Source organism: Lolium perenne, chromosome 5 (genome assembly GCF_019359855.2).
Source record: "Lolium perenne isolate Kyuss_39 chromosome 5, Kyuss_2.0, whole genome shotgun sequence".
Taxonomy (NCBI): domain Eukaryota; kingdom Viridiplantae; phylum Streptophyta; class Magnoliopsida; order Poales; family Poaceae; genus Lolium; species Lolium perenne.
In genome coordinates, this window is record NC_067248.2 from 103,686,070 (window position 1) to 103,702,790 (window position 16,721).

Genomic DNA, 16,721 nt, shown 5'->3' on the forward strand with positions numbered 1-16,721 from the left:
GGATCCACCTAAGGAAAGAAAGGTTTCCGCAAGAACGCAACTCCAAGCTCAAGCCAAGAGGAGATGGTCCTTTCAAGGTCCTCAAGCGCATCAACAACAACGCCTACGTCATCGACATACCAACATCCAAGTACTTGGTGAGCAACACTTTCAACATCTCGGATCTCTCACCCTATCATGGAGATGAGGAGGAACAAGAGTCGAGGACGACTCTCTCCCCAAGGGGGAGATGATGCGGGGTGGCCTTCGGACACCTCCCACCAAGACCAACAAGTCCCCCAAGCGGACCAATGACAAGGGCTCGAGTTAAAGCTCTACACGACAAGGTGAACTCGCTCCTCACTTCCCTCGACCTAGATACCCCATTGGATGGAATGCTACCTCATGCCGAAACCCTTTGTGTCATTAGGTACGTGGAGCATCAAGACCACGGAGGACAAGACGTCATGGTCAAGGGAAGGAGAGGAGCAATGATCGAGAAGATGAACATGGAGCCGGACCCGAAGTCGCCCCAAGAACGCAAGGAAGAGACGATGAGCGGCCGGTCCAGATCCGGCTCGACCGGACGCTCGACCGGCCACCCGGCTCGAGAATCCGGTCGACCGGACGCTGGCTGGCCACCGGTCCCCAACCGGCCACCAACCGTGCCATCCGGACGACTTCCGGGGCTTCAGACCTCGCTCGGTATCGCCCGGCTCCAGATCCGGTCACCGACCGGACGACCCGGTCCCAGGTCCGGTCCAACCGGACTCCTGACCGGCCTGCACGACTGAAGACTACTTTTCGGCCCGAAACGTTTTCCTTTGTGCCTTTTCAGCCCGTGTCGCCTTGTACCGCTATATAAGCACCTTGGACACCCCTTTTTCCCCTTAGACTTGTTTAGAACTCAAACCTAACTTTGAGCTTAGTCTCCCTTGGGTATCATCCCTCTGTAATCAAGGTAACCCTTGTGGATGTATGGATTTGGTAATGTGAGATTCTAGTGTTTCACACTCTCTCTCCCACTCTTTGATTCGTCCTTCCCACCGGTCTCTCCTCTCGGAATTCTACCTCGAGTCTCTTCCGGGCGGATTCTATTGGCACGGTCCATCGAGCCGTGAGGGTAAGCATCGATTGTATCGGGTTGGTGTGTGTGGATCTTCGTGTGTTCTTCGTGTTCTTAGTGTTCTTCCGCCTCTCCCCCTCTTTCCCCCTTGATTCCTTGGGTCATTCGCGAGATCGGGCCACAATCGGGGTCTCAGACCACATCATAGGGTCCAAAGGCTTGTCTCAATGTTGATATCTTCCGTTCCATCTTCATTTGTTCAATATGGTAGGAGCTGGTCGAGCATGGCCTCGCACTCCTCCAAAAGTTGGTACATGAGGTCAGTGTTGAAGAAAGGCTGAAGCAGCACATTTTGAATTAAGGAGAGACGGATAAGGACCCCTGTTCTCTTGTCATACTTCTTGAGGATGTTGACCAGTCCTGTAATGGCAAAAGGAAACATAAGCATCATAGATAATGAAAAATAAAAGGAATTAATTGGGGCTCCATAATAGCTTAGACAGAGTATAGTGACACATGAGCATAGGTAGCCAGAACAGTAGAAGGTTTGACATATTTCAAATGGCATACACATTCACGTTCATATATCACCTATTTTCGCGAAGTTCTCCTGAGAAGGTTTTTGACATCTCTATTAAGCATGTTATTAGGTACACTTTCAGCATAGGTAGACCTGGAGCTGCATGCAGATTTCTAACCTAACTGGCTTGATGGTGTTGTGAGTTTCCGGCAAACACCGGCGGCTGGCAGTGTACAGTCCATCACGGTGTGGAAAGAATCCAGCTGACGGGCATGAAGGAAACTACCTGGGTAGACACACTGTTTTATTCGTAGATCACATCTACAGATTTTGCACTAGGAAAGATCCATTATACTCAAAAAAATTCGAGACAGACATGTATTTAGCTGCATATGCAGATTTCTAACCCTGTGTGGCTTTGCCGGGTTGCACGTTTGCGGAAAGGGCCGGCCAGCACGCAGGGTGCAATAAGGTGCATCACGCTTACAGGATGCAGCACTAGGAATGGATGAGACATTCTTTTTCAGGGAATCAGGCATGTAAAGGAGGAAACTGCAAGTGTAGGCTCAAAGTGTTTTTTGCAGATGTACTCAGAATGATACTTAATTATTAGCACACTTGTTTGTCGAAGCTGAATTAGCATCTTTGTGCAACTACTTTTGCAGGATTGTATCATATTGTTGGAGTCATACCTACATTCATCAGTCGGAAATTATTGGATGTAGTGATACAGGTAATGAGACGTTGTATCATGATTGTCTGATAACTTGATGTGCAGTTTTTACAAAAATTTAGCAACTGATTGCTTGGCTACTTGATGTACATTACGTCTAGAAATAATTAGTTTGGTAATGTAATACTGCAGTTTTACTAAAAAGAATAGTTGTATGCATCAATTCCTAGATGAATTTTCCTGGAAATCAAGTACTAACCTCCGTCTATAAAAGAATGTCTCAACTTATGACAAATTTGAATGTATCTAGATACTAAAATGGGTCTAGATACATTCAAATTTTAATAAAGTTGGGACATCTATTTATAGACGGAGGGAGTATATATTATCAATGTGTCATGAGCAAATAATCCATACTTCAGTAATGTTCTGCATGGACCAATTTAGCAAATTTAATTGAGCTAAATTAACATCTTTTGTTAATCTTCAGCATATTATGGCAGATGGGAAAATCTACACTATCAACATGTACTTAAGGGGATTAATGGAAATTAAATTTTCAAATTCAATGTATGATTCCTTTATGTGCAGATTTGATGAGCTGTTTCAACATCGCAATGGAAGGTCTCACTGGTTTCTGAAACAAAATTACATATCTTTTTGAGCCATATCATAATTAGATCTTAGTCAACTTTTTGAACCAGCAAATGTTCAACTTAATTACTCACTATGGTCATCTAGATTACCTGCTTCACTCCTAACTGCAGTTGTTGTTCGCAGTTGTTGTTCAGTAATCATCTATAAGTAATTACCCTGTTTACCTATCACTATATATTACATAAATAATATGTTCTCTGGCTCACATATATATGATTTCTGGAGTACATGTGCACAAACTTTTTTGTTTGTAAACAACTTGAAGAATTATGTTCACTGTGACATCATGATGAAACTGTGCTAAAACAAGCATTTACATATGTCAGTATTCCACACATGTAAACACAATGTCTTCTTACATGCGAGTTTAACATTTATGTGTTGCAGGGCATAATGTATGTTTGATTTATAGGTGCAAAAGATCATTTCTACATAGTCGTACATTGGAAGATATGTTAAATGATTTGCACTATTATTAATCATGAAGAAAAAGACATGCATTTCAAGCTGACCAAATATATGATGAATAAAATGCCCCATACCTCATCCGATGATTATGCATGCTTAATCAATTGGGTTGCAACAACCTTTGTGCGTGAATCATGAACCTCCGACGAGTCATCACCCCCATAGAAAACCCCAGATTCCAAGGCAACCTCTGTGTTGATGATTTTTGCGAATATGTCTTGGATGCATGTAAACTCTGTCTTCCGTTCAAATGGATTGTGGAACTAACCTCTGTGTAATGCTTAAAGTGTGCCATAAATAGAGATCATGTATCGACCCACACAAAGAGCAAGCACCTTAAGCAATAGAAAGATTGGCACACTAATGCACATGGCAGATCACATTATGATTGACAAACTGCCATCTACCACCATGCCTTTAGGCAACTCCAATTTGCTAATCACCTTATAAATTGATCATGTGATAGATCTGGGTAGACGGTTGAAGTGCAGCTTTGGACATGTACATAATCATGGCTTCCAACAAAAGATAGATGATATGGGTGAGTTGGAAGTTTCTGTTCATTGCAAGGCACAGGATAACATCAACATTGTCAAACAAAAGGTAAAAACTGTACTAAAGCAAAGTCATTCTTATGATCAGGATAGAGGGCATTCGGTGGCAAGAGAAAAACTGGCTTCTTCTTAAGTACGAACCAAGCTGCAACCTTGACATGGGTGTCAAAATCTTCAATGGCCAGCCAAAGTTATCGGCATAGATATCCAAACTGAAGAAATGCTACTATTTATTATTTCAAATCCAGTGAAATTATATATAAAATATGACAAAGAAACAGTTTCGTAACTTCAAAACCACTGCATGTATATGTCTGCTGCTGTTGTATATATATATAGTATAGCAAGAGCATCTTGTTTCTATTGGCATTTCTTACGTGAAATTTTACTACAGTATGAAATTGTTATTTTTATTAGTCAAGACAGGCGTGCCATATTAAGCATGTTCGATCAGAAAGTGACGACTATAACTGCAATTTGCAGCCACCTTAAGCATGATTCGAGCAGCGAACAAAACATATGTAAAAAGATACCATCGCTCTAGTCAAGATGTGTATGAAACTAAATACAAAGCACACAGGGCGATATACGTGAGCATTTCCCTTTCTAACAGCCTCTAGTATATCTTTCATCTTTGACTATATCTTTCTGCCTTTCTGGTACATGACAACGACAATTATACAACAAGAAATTACGAGCTAGTACCTTGGAAGCCTTCTGATATTTTAGTTCTTTGAATAGGCATGCATATTATAAGGAAGAACGGACAATATCTGTACCAATCTATAGCAATACGGGAAATTCAGGACGAGTAAGTGTTGGAACGGCGTCCGATATATTCAGAGGTAATCTGGGTTAGAGGAGGATGTGGACGATGCCAGGCAGAAGGTGCAGGGCGCTGGCGTCGTCGCTTCAGGCAGATGCGTCCTTGGGTGGCGGCGTCCTCGCGTCGAGTGAACGGGCGCGGCGTTGGAGATGCATGGCGGAGCCGAGGTCTGGGGATGCAGGGCGGCGTCCTAGGGCAGCGGAGTTGGGGATGCAGGGCCACGCGTGGCTTTGGGCGTCGCTCGCGTATGGGCAGTGCGTCCTCGCGTAGGGCGGCGACGCTGGAGTGGGCTGGCGGCGCGGTGGCGCTGGAGTGGACCGGCGGCCGGCGGCCGGCGCGGGAGTTGGGACCGGGAGAACAGCGGCGGCGGTTGGGGATTGGGATTTGGGAGTGCTCGGGGTACTGACCTGAGGTGACCTCGGCTAAAAGATTATGGCCAAGTCCCTGCTAGTTAGTTATTGCAGTAGCGTTTTCTACTAGGGCCGGCCCAGGGAGCAAGCTAGTGGAAAATGCCAGCCCAGGAAGGAGGCGTGCGGGAAAATACCGGCCCATCATCAGTGACAGGCTCTTTTCTAGATTATGGGCCTGTTTGGTTCCCAACCACACTTTGCCAAGCCTAACTTTGGCAAGTGTGGCAGCCACAAAAGTGTGGCTAGGATTTTGGAAGCCACAAAGTGTGGCAAAAGTTGGCAAAAATTCAGTCAATGACAAGTGGGCCATATGGATAGTGAAGTGTGGCAGCTCCAAAGTGTGGCAAAAACCAAACACATGCCAAATTGCCAAACTTTGGCTTGGCAAAGTGTGGCTGGGAACCAAACAGGTCCTATTATTTTCCCTCCCGACCAGCGTCCAGAAATACTAGATGGGTAGCGCGCTTCGCCGCGCCGTCTGACAAGCCTTGTCACATGGTCTGGTCTATGTGGTTCACCTGTACGGGTTCAATTTGTTATTTTTTTCATGATGTAGACATTGTGTTAGTGAAGTGACATTGATGGTGTAGACATTGTGTTAGTGAAGTGACATTGATGGGGCAGCGGCGGTCATTGCACGACATCCACTGTACCATGTTAGAGCTGCAATTATGTTCCAACCCATGCAGATAAATGTTATTTCTGCCGCTTGGCAGCTGAATATGCCAAGCTGAATATGCGTCAACCTGACAGATTTGAATGAGTATAATCATAAGAACTACTTCCTCTGTTTTAAAATAAGTTTCACAAATTTATCTAGATTTGTATGTGTCTACCATTAAAACACGTTAGATACAAATTTACAAAACTTATAGAACGGAGATAGATAGATAAATCACGGAGAATCAGAGCATCTCTCATGATTTTCACACAAACATCGCAATACAAATTTGCACACTTATAGAACGAAAGTAGATAGATATATAAATCGCACAGAATTAGAGCATCTCTCGTGATTTTCACTGCACCAGACATCGCAAATGTCCACGCTACAAAAACTACCCCATTCGTGTATCCATTTCAACCAGTACCACACCAGAAATACATAGCGTCACACATACCCACGGCACTTGCACCTACTCCACAGCCTACTGCAAAAGGGCAACCACCACGACCACCCCACCCAGAGCCAGCTTCTTTTTCATACAGCAAAACACCAGCTTCTTTTTCGTATGCAGAACATCAGGCTACTGAACGTGCCTACAGCAGCTGCCCAACCAGGACAACCACGGCGCAGGAAGAAAGGGCACATTAAAGAACGCAGGATTTGCCTACCACGCAGACTACCAGAAGAAGCCTAGCGTGCCAGCAAGCTCTTCCTGCCCCAACGCCGCTGTCAACCTGGTGGTGACCTCGTTTATCCTGTCTAGTCTGCGCCCCGAAAGAGCATGCACCTATCAATCATCTGGCAAGTTCAGTGGTAGCACTCGCAAGACCCAAGTTAGCATAAGCCACAGAGCAGAGCTCCTCTGCATGTGCCACAGATGGAGATCAAATCATCGATGGAGACCAGCCCCGGCTCCAGCAAACCAAGCCTTCTCAACTGCATGCTGCTTCTTGCCAATGCAGTCTGAACAACGGACCAGAGCTGGACCGCCTGTCGGCGCATCCAGATGGCGCGTCTCCATTTGGCGTCACCGACAGCCACACCACACCACCACTGTACAGCACGAATGAGGCCCACGGCCACATCCTCCTCTGCCTGAGATGCACTCCCAACCACCCAGCTCCTGGAACACAGCTGGCACCTCACAGGAACACGACTCTGCACCGCTGACACAAAGCCACCAGACTCCCAGTAGGCACGGTACCTTGCGTCTGTGCCATAGCTCTCAACATAGCTTATCTAAGCATCAGGCCCTCCACAATGTAGGCGGTGCCCAAAATCTGAATGGAGCAGTGATCCCCTGACAAAAATATTTGGGAACCGATGGCACAGCGTGGTGGATTCCTGTAAAACTGTTGTAGGACCCACGCCAGCATAAAAGAATGGACTGAGACCAACCTTTTCTCTTCGTAGCTATCGTGGATGTTGCATGGCCAGGTAATGATTCATAAAGGAGCGATGCTGCTGCTTGCCAGTTCATTGATATGATATTTTATTAGCTGATGAGTTGAGGCATCGGTGCTTCTTCTTGCTCCGATTCCCTGAAAATATTTTGAGGCACCGTCTGAGCAATGTAGGGAACCGGCACTCGATGCCTCAAAATTGGTTTGGGCACCGATAAATTGCAACGTTGTGGAAGGCCTCATACAGCCCGAAATATGTGCCACGATATGGTCTTCTGCACGCAACAACGTCATATCAGCAAAGGAAGCACACGCAAACAAAATGAAAAACCAGAAATCCCTGATCAACCATGCTTCAGGTGGAGGCCAACACTTACCATCCTTGGACGCCTCCATCGCGTTGACTGGAAGAAATACTATAAGTCTGTAATAGTTAATCTCGTTCAGTTTTTTTTAAGAAACAACGTACTTATCAGGTAAAATTGGTATCTTCAGGAGCAGGAGAAGTTGTAATGAACAAACAATATTCATCATTAATTGACACATATTTTTAGGCTAACATAACCTCTTGAGACAAAGGATAGTGCAAAGGACTTCACCGATGATGACATTAGAAATTCTCTAAAGCCATATCGAATGGCAACAATTTCGTTGTAAGGGCAACAACATAAGCTATACCAGGATATGATACCATTATGCAGCCAAGTGTAGTCATGCTGAGTGCTGAGGATAATGAGAAAGAAGAGAGAACAGAGTGACTCTGCAATGATTGGTTGGGAATCAGTTAATGATATACAGATTCAGGAGTGTTCCTGTAGTGCAAAATGCAGGCTGGCATTAGATAGTGTAATTCACATATTTCAAAAAATAATCAAATACTACATACATATAAGTATTAGCTCAACATGCAAATGAATGAACAGTGTATGAGAATCGTGGAACCCAAATGGCATGAACATTTTTCATATTGCATATAAGCCATTAACCAGCTATACATATCAAAGAAAAATCCTATAACTATATTTTTTAAGCGCACAACCTCACCGAACTAATTCAAATATATCAGACATTCAAAAGTAAATCATAAGAATACATGGAGTGAATAATGCAAAATCCCTCTCAGCAACATCAAATGCAAAAGAGGCAGCCTACTAAATCCTAACATGCAGTGATACCTCAAGTGCTTTGGAAAATGCCAAGTACAAACTTTCTCAAATCAGAGCGTAAATAGGACTCTCAAATATGCCACCCAGAGCACTTAAGACCCATGGCAAAGACAATCACAAAGGTGGCACCCACCAATGAAATAGAATCATGGAACCAACCATTCTATACATATCACAGGAAACGCCTATAACAAAGTTTCCCTAGATAAGGAGCTAGGCAATAGTTATAATGATTATGAGTCACAATATATTAGCTTGACATTCAGTTCACAGTGTCTGCATTGGCTCAAAGTTCAACACATATATCACACGGCAAGGATGTATTCTGCGTAATATATATAAAGTTAGTAAATACTAAATAAATGTGGCTCTAAAATGAAGTTATAACAAAACACCAACACAAAGCCTGTATGACCACAACCAAACATACATATAGGAATCACCTCTATGTCTATGACCGTTAATGCCATAGCCTATCATGTACGTCTACATGGAAATATTTTGTTATAGGCGTTTCATCTGAGCAAAACTAATGCATCGTCACAACAGTTACTTTCCTTTCAACATGATTCCTGCAACCAAATTGCTTCAAAACACTCACATAAAAGAAAATAATCTCAGTCGGAGAAACAAATAAAAGAAACGCAGATAAGGAAAATTGTCATTATGTTGTTCTTGTTGTTTTTATGACACATCTCTGTAGGATAACAACAAAAACAATTATAGACTAATTTGCCATTGTGGAGTCTCACTGGTTGGGGACAGCAGTATCATTGGTTGGGAAAATTCACGACAAGTGTGATAATCTAGGAGTACAAAACTATCTTCGCGCATGTGTTGCACTAACATGTGCCAAGAATAATTAGTGATAATGGTGTCAATCTTCTGCGGCTAATGAAATGCAAACATTATAATCTAATAAATGATTGAAGCGCATTAAAGCATCAAATGAACATGCTTTTAAAAAATGTGTCGATGAGAAGCTAATGTTATAGGCAGAGTTCAGGTCTACATGTTGTAAACATAGTAAGATCTACATGCTAATACTATGTCCTGTAGGCATCAGTAATCGTTTTGAATATTGTTGTGGACATTTCTCTGTTGTTCACCTGCAGCATGTTTGCCTAACCATACTGCTTGGAAGGGTTAACTTGTCAATAAGAATTGTATACTTCACATTTTTTTATTTAAAAGAGCAGTCAATTGGCAGTCATAGTTAAAAGAGCACATGGATATTCCAGTGAGAAAGTGAGATAAATTAAAAGAGGATAGTCATAGTTACTACTCACAAATGATAACAGCTGGAATTGGCACTTAGCAGAGAGTGGTGTATGAGCTCAAAATATATCACCATGAACAGCTTAATTTAGTTAGCCGTTAGCCTTCAACCTGGAGAGGTAAAATAGTTATCATCAGTACATATCTTTTATTTTCTTATTTAGTCAGTTCAAAGTTTCAGATTGAGATGTGCTGGGTCTGGCTTCCAGTTTTCCCAAGAGCATGCGAAACTATGAAGAGCTAGCTAGTTACAGGGAAGTTGCTTATATAAAACTCTCACCTGCTCGCCTGAAGAGTTTGTGTGATGCTTACAAACTGGCATCTTCAGTCAAGTGAAAATTCATTATCGATTACTCGGAGTTTCAGTGCAAATTCAGAATACTAAGAATATCATCATAGATTGACTGTCCTCAAGTATTCTCAGATAAGGAAATACTCAAGCTGGGGCAGCAATGTTTCATTTTCATTTACTGGCGAACAAAATAAAATGGTGTTTCAGCTCTCGTAAACAAGTATCTGAAATCCCAATCTCTAGCAGCAAGATGCATGTTGCATAACACCTCGTAATGATGCAGATTCAAGTAGTTGAGATGTACGTCCATGTTCTTTGGCTCTTGACTGCTACAATAATATATACAATTATTCAGTTATGTACACAGAAAGAAAGGAAGAACAGAAATGGAATATCTAGATAGCTAATTCAATTTAGCCTCTTCAGACTATATTGTATTAGTACTAATTAGTGGGATGATCATGCAAACTAACTTGGGGTGACCATCATTGAAATATTCTATCTACCCCAATGGATTAGTGGCAGATTACTTAAGAATACTGGATACATCTCCTCTCTTCCGTATTTGTTACCAGGATTATGCATCATATCAGATAGGATAGGATGGTTATCTTTGAAGCATGCAAATACAGGAACCGCAATATCACACATACCTGCAGCTTGCGCCTCATCAGCTTCGTCCACCTCCTTCCTCGGCTCAACGAAAGGCCCAGCCTGGGTAGTAAGTGTCGGTGGACGGCTGGGCTCACAACACCACTGGATTCAGCACCGCCGCACGCAGATCCGGCGATTTCTCGCTAATTCGGACAAAAAAAGGAGCTTTTTTTTGGAGCTGAGAGGATGCGTCGGTGGCAGTGGCGCTCGCCGGGCAGACGCCGCCGCTGGTAATCCAGAAGGCGGAGAAAGAAAGGGAAGGAGATGGAGTGCATGTCGAGAGGGGCAGGAGAAGGGGAGGGAAGGGGGAGCTGGAGTTGCCACAGAGGGAGAGGAAACCGGAGAGATGGGCGCCAGAGGCGGCCGCCATGACCTAGGTTTTGGAGGGGGCGACGGAAGAATGGAGAAGGGGGCCAAGGAGAACGTGGAGCCGGTCAGGACGACCAGGGCTGAACTTTTTTTACCAATCCGCCTAACTGGGATGAAACATACGGCGTGGATTGCTTCTTTCCCAGGATCCCACGGCTGCAAATGCGCGCGCGGAAGTGGCCTCAGCATGCTGGGTACACAACAGCCTTAATTGCTTTAAATAATGTCCAGTGACATCCATTTATATACGCCTGTCACTAGTATTTTCTACTAGTGACAGGCTTATACGTGCCTGTCAGTAATTACACTTGTTAGTGACTGGCATAATTTTGCCTGTCACTAATCATCTGGCGGCTATAAACCTTTGTCAGGTATACTGCGAAGAATGGCATGGATCGGTAGGAAATACCATTCCGGCACAATATGAGGCGGGGTGGGCATCGGATTAGCAGGTATATAATTGTCGGGATGCCCCAAAACATTAGGAGCAAAAAAAATCCAAATGGAAAAAAAGATAGCAGAAGCTACCCGACCTACAAGATCCTTTACATAAAAATTTGCAGCAGTGACAATAGGCGCCAGATAAGATGTCCGTGTCGATCATGCAAACTCGAGCGCTGGATCAACCTTGATTCCGGACAACTGGAGGAGCACCTGCTGAGGCGCGGTTTCATGCAAGACAAGCAGGCGCGGCCGACCCCATCAAATGGTGCGCATGAAGACCATGTCGAGCGAGATGACTATCATCATGAAGAAGGCTATCATCATGTCGACGGGGACTATCATCATGAAGAAGAAGTCGGCGGAGAAGATCATCATGAAGAAGAAGATGCCGGCGGAGAAGATCATCATGATGAAGAAGAAGATTCCGGCGCGACCCCGCTAATTTCGGCCTTGCGGGACTCTCATGTTCAAGATCTGCTCCTCCAGGAGACGAGCAACGATAGAGTTGCAGCTAGAGAGAGAGCCAAGCTGTCGCAAATGGAGAAAGACGGGATGACTCCGATCTTTCCTGGGTGCCGTCCGCAGGATACATGCTTGCATGTAACGCTTGATTACCTGCACATGAAGACGCAGAACAAGTGGACCGATTCCAGCTTCAGCAAGAACTTGAAATTCTGGCACGATCGTCTCCCGGAGGGGAACAGATTGCCAAGTATCGAGGAGGCAAAGAAAGTCGTGTGCCCCCTTGACCTACCGCACGAAAAATACCACGCCTGCATTAATGATTGTGTGATTTATAGGTGCAAGTACAAGGACAGAACCACATGTCCGGTGTGCGGCCACGGACGATACAAGGTTGGGAACAAGAAGGTACCTCGAAAAGTGGTATGGTACTTTCCTATCACTCCCCGTCTACAGCGGTATTTCGTGGACCCTAAGGAAGCAAAGCTCATGCAATGGCACGCGGAAAGGCAGAAGCCCGAAGAAGATCCGGAGATGGGCTATATGTTGACACACCCTTCAGACGCTGGACAGTGGGAAGCATTAGACATCGCCTTCCCTAGGTTTGGGGGCGACGCAAGGAACATCAGGCTGGGTATGAGCACCGATGGACTCAATCCGTTCGGCAACCAGAGTAGCACGCATAGCACCTGGCCTGTGTTTGTATGGCCTTACAACCTACCCCCGTGGATGTGCACCAAGCAAAGGTACATACACCTGAGTATTCTCATTCAGGGGACGAAACAACCAGGTGTCGACATGCATTTGTATCTCGGGCTGCTGAAAGATGAGTTAGACACGTTGTGGAAGACGCCACCCCGTACGTGGGAGGCCTACACTAGAACTTATTTCGATATGAGAGCCGCGTTGATCACGACGGTCACAGACTATCCTGGTTACGCATATGTATCTGCCCAGGTCGGCCACGGATTGTCGTGGTATCGCCATGACATATGCCATAGGGTGGCTAATCGAGGTGGTTCCTAGATGGTCTCACGGCGGTATCCGGATGCGGGTATGGGGACGAGTGACACGGTCGACGTACCCAGGTTCGAGGCCCTCCTGTGGAGGTAACACCTCTACTCCTGCTATGAGTGTATATGATGATCACACAATACAATGGTGCTCCTAGAGCTGTATCCGGCTACTCGGGGAGGCTAAGGTAGACGAAGGTCTCTCTCCCAGAGTAGCGCTAAGACTAGAATGAAGTGAGAATGATCGATCGTCCCCCGCACGAGGGGGGTTGGCCAGTTTATATAGGCACTGGCACTTTACATAGAAGTCCCTATAGTCTAGTGGCCGGCTTGGCCGGCTCCGGCTTCCGCTCCTTCCCGAGGCGTTGACGTCATGGAGCCGTTGAGGCGTAGTGGTACGTCCCATCCGCCTGCCTGAGTCAGCGGTATGGCGAGGAGGTGTCTCTGTCGCCATCATCCCCTGTAGCCGGTACGGACCGACGTACGCCATGATGGCCTGTCCGCCGCGTGGCACTGTTGCTCCACAGTGCCCCGCGCTTTACGGGAGGTGAGGTCAGCGTGGACCTTTGAACCCGAACCACCTACCCGGTTCCTTCTCATGCAAGGCTCGCCAGCCTTGAGTCGGTCTGGAGTATAGACCCCAGTCGGATATGGCTTGTAGAAGCCGGCCCAGCTACAGCGTTGAAGGCCGCAGCCAGGCCGACTAGGACTTAGAGCCAGCCGGCTCCCGAGGCAGCCGGCCACGGCTCCAGCCGGCTGCTCCTCAGCCGGCCTTTGCCGCCAGCCGGCCATCCTCTAGCCGGCTGCTCCGCGTCCATTGCCCTACCCGGGGTCTTCCCCCCGACATTAGCCCCCGAAGCTGGCAAGGTCCTGCGTTAAGAAGGACCTAGGCAGGTTTTCCTGGCTTTTATCCCTCGTATATATCTGGCGGCTCTTGGAGGGGCCGACTGAGAATTTTCATTCAGCCGGCTGCGCCCTCATCCGGCTCGCTTTGTCCGACTTCCTCAAGCCGGACACTTCTTTCGCTCTTGCAGCTTTTGCTTTTTTACAAGTGTTGATGATGTCCCCGTCTTGCTGAAAGGGTTGGGGGCCAGATTGAATTTAATGTCCGGCTCCGGCTTGGGCGCGCCGGAATCTCCGCCGCCTCGGGCCCTGCGCCCGACTTGACCGGTCTGACGGCCGGCTCCTGCTGCCATTTCGTCTGGTCACATCAATGTCTCCTCCGGATCCGGTGGGGTAGTGGGGGACGTGGTGTGGCCGTTTCCGGTAACCGTTGTGGTCGTCGGCGGAGTTACGGCGCAATAAATCCGGGGACGTGGCCCACGTTTGCCACTTGGAGGCCAACCGCCCGTGGCAGGCGGCTATAAATGCCGCGGGGGAGGCACCGAGGCGGCTACTCGCCCCTTTCTTCCTCCTCGCGCTCCCGCTTCGCCCCTGCTTTTCGCCCGAGCCCTTCACCACTCCGGCGCGGTTCCTCCACCGTTTCCCTGGCGAACTCCGGCGGGCAGCTGCCCCGACGTTCTTCCGCCGGGCCGTCGCCGCCGCTCCGCCAATTCGGCGTCACGGGGCCACGCGCGTCAACGGCACGCTCGTCTCCACCGCGCTCTCCTCCAGTGAGGAGCGGCTCTTCTTCGCCATTCCGTCTCTCTTGGTCTTCTTCTTCTTCCTCCTCGTCGATGGCCCAGCCGAGCGGTTCCTGGAGGGGCTCTTACATGCGCGAGGACGACATCGCGCGTCTGGTGCGCCTCCGCCGGATTCCCGCGGGGGTGGTCACGAGGGTGCCCGGCGACGAGATCGAGCCCAGGCCGGAACCCCGCGAACGTGTGGTCTTCGGGGCGCACCTCGATCGAGGGTTGGGCCTACCGGCTTCGCCCTTCTTCCGCGAGTTCTTGGACTACTTCGGCTTGCAGCCTCATCACCTGCCGGCCAACGCATGCATCCTCCTCAGCTGCTACGTGGCCTTCATGGAGGGCTACGCCGGCTTGTGGCCGGATGTCGAGTTTTGGAGCCGGCTGTTTTACATCAAGGCGCAGACGACAGACGGCCACCTGCGGACATGCGGCGCCGCCTCGATATATCCACGCACGGGCTCGCCCTTCCCGAAGATTCCGACTGTGGATTCGGTGAAGAACTGGCAGATGTCATTCTTCTATGTGCGGAATGACAGCCCAGCCTTCGACCGGCTCAACCTGCCGGAGTACAACCCGGCGCCACCAACCAGCCGGCTCAACTAGGGCCACAACGCCAAGTCGACGAACCCGTACGCAGAGGTAAATCTTCTGTGGGACTTCCTGGGGGCCAGCGTCTCAGAGGGCCGGCTGAGCGCCGAGGACCTCCTCTGCACCTACATCGAGCGCCGGGTGCTGCCGCTTCAGATGCGTGTCCACAAGATTGGGCACATGTCTGGCCGGTTTGACCCAACCCGGACGTCCAAGGTGGCGCTTACCAAGGACCAGGTCGCCCGCCGGGTGAACAACATCACCAAGGCCAACATGCCGGAGAACTGGGACTGGGGGCTGATGCCTCACGATCGAGCATCGCCGCCTGAGTTGGTAAGTTTTTGCACTTTGGCCGACTCCCGGCTTGCGGCTGCGTGGCCGACTTGCTTTTTAATGCCTTACTTTGTTTTCAGCTTTTCGACCGCCAGGGCATCGAGGACAGCGACCTGGCGCAGAAGAACTGGACGCCGGATCACGCTGATCCGGCTGACCAAGCCGGCGACCAAGCCGGCGATGATGAGCTGCCGGGGGCGCCCGACCAAGGCGGCCAAGGGGAGCACAACCCGCCGCCCTCGCCAGAGCAGCAGGAGGAGGAGGAGCCGGCGACGTCCGCTACGGGGCCGATCCCCGCGGTGCCTCTGTGCACGAGGCCGCCTGCCGCCTCGGCGACTTCTGCGCCCAAGAGGAAGAAGCGGGCCGGCGGCGGGTCCACGGCCGCGCTGGAGAGCAGGGCTAAGAAGCAGCGCCAGCTGGGGCCCAAGAAGGTTCCAGAGGCGACCGGGTGAGTCCTTTTCTTTCCTCATTGTTTTGATTCCTTTTCTTTCCTTTCTTTGTATTTATCTTCTTTTGTTTGTCCGACTAGGGCTGCCATAAAGTTTACCCAGGGCGGCGGTTCTGGGCCGGCTCCCCGCGTTGTGCCGTCGCTCCGGCGGCAGAGGGAACCGACGCCGCCGCCTTCGATGCTTGCACGCGCGTCGCCTGTCGTCATTGTGCCGCCTGCGACTACGCCGCCTTCCGCGGGGGCGTCTTCTTCGGCTGCCCCTCCTTCAGCGCCAGGCCGCGGTGCCCAGGGTGAGTCGGCCCACCGGCCCACTCTGGACGAGTTGTTTCCGCGCCGCGCTCCACTGTTGGGTCCTGCGGCCGGGGCCGGCAGGGGTGCGCCGCTGCGACCGGAGCCGGAGCCGGCGGGGCCGTGCCGCCTGCGACTGGAGTCGGCGGCGCCACGCCCAGCGTCGTGTTGGAGAAAGGCCCGGAGGGAGCGCCTCAGGCGCCGGAGATGACGGTTCCCACCGGTCCGACTGCGTCGACCGCGCCTCCTCCGGCTTCGGAGCCGCCGAGGGAGGAGCCGGCGAGGGATGAGCCGGCGCGCTCGAGGGATGCCGGTTCCCGAGCGCTGGTGAGGACAAAGGGTCCGTCGGGGCCGTCTGAAGGCCTCCACGTGGCGAAGGGCGCCCGGCTGCTGAGTGTGCCGTCTGCCTCCGACTCCAGCCTTGGCTCGGCCGGCACTATGGAGAAGGCGTGGCATCAGGCGGATGCCTGCGAGGTGATCAGTCGGGAGGGGCAGCCTGGCGTGGCGCCCATAAACATGTTCTTCTTCGGTT

At 49.0% G+C, this 16,721-nt stretch overlaps 1 long non-coding RNA gene across 1 annotated transcript; it reads right to left on the minus strand.

The window, feature by feature from the left end:
* Positions 1 to 6,203: 6,203 nt before the first annotated feature.
* Positions 6,204 to 9,877, minus strand: LOC127299545 (uncharacterized). Its single transcript, XR_011744872.1, has 3 exons — positions 9,679 to 9,877; positions 7,601 to 7,647; positions 6,204 to 7,498 (listed from the first exon to the last, which is right to left on the minus strand). It is a non-coding gene; the product is annotated as an uncharacterized lncRNA (long non-coding RNA).
* Positions 9,878 to 16,721: the final 6,844 nt, after the last annotated feature.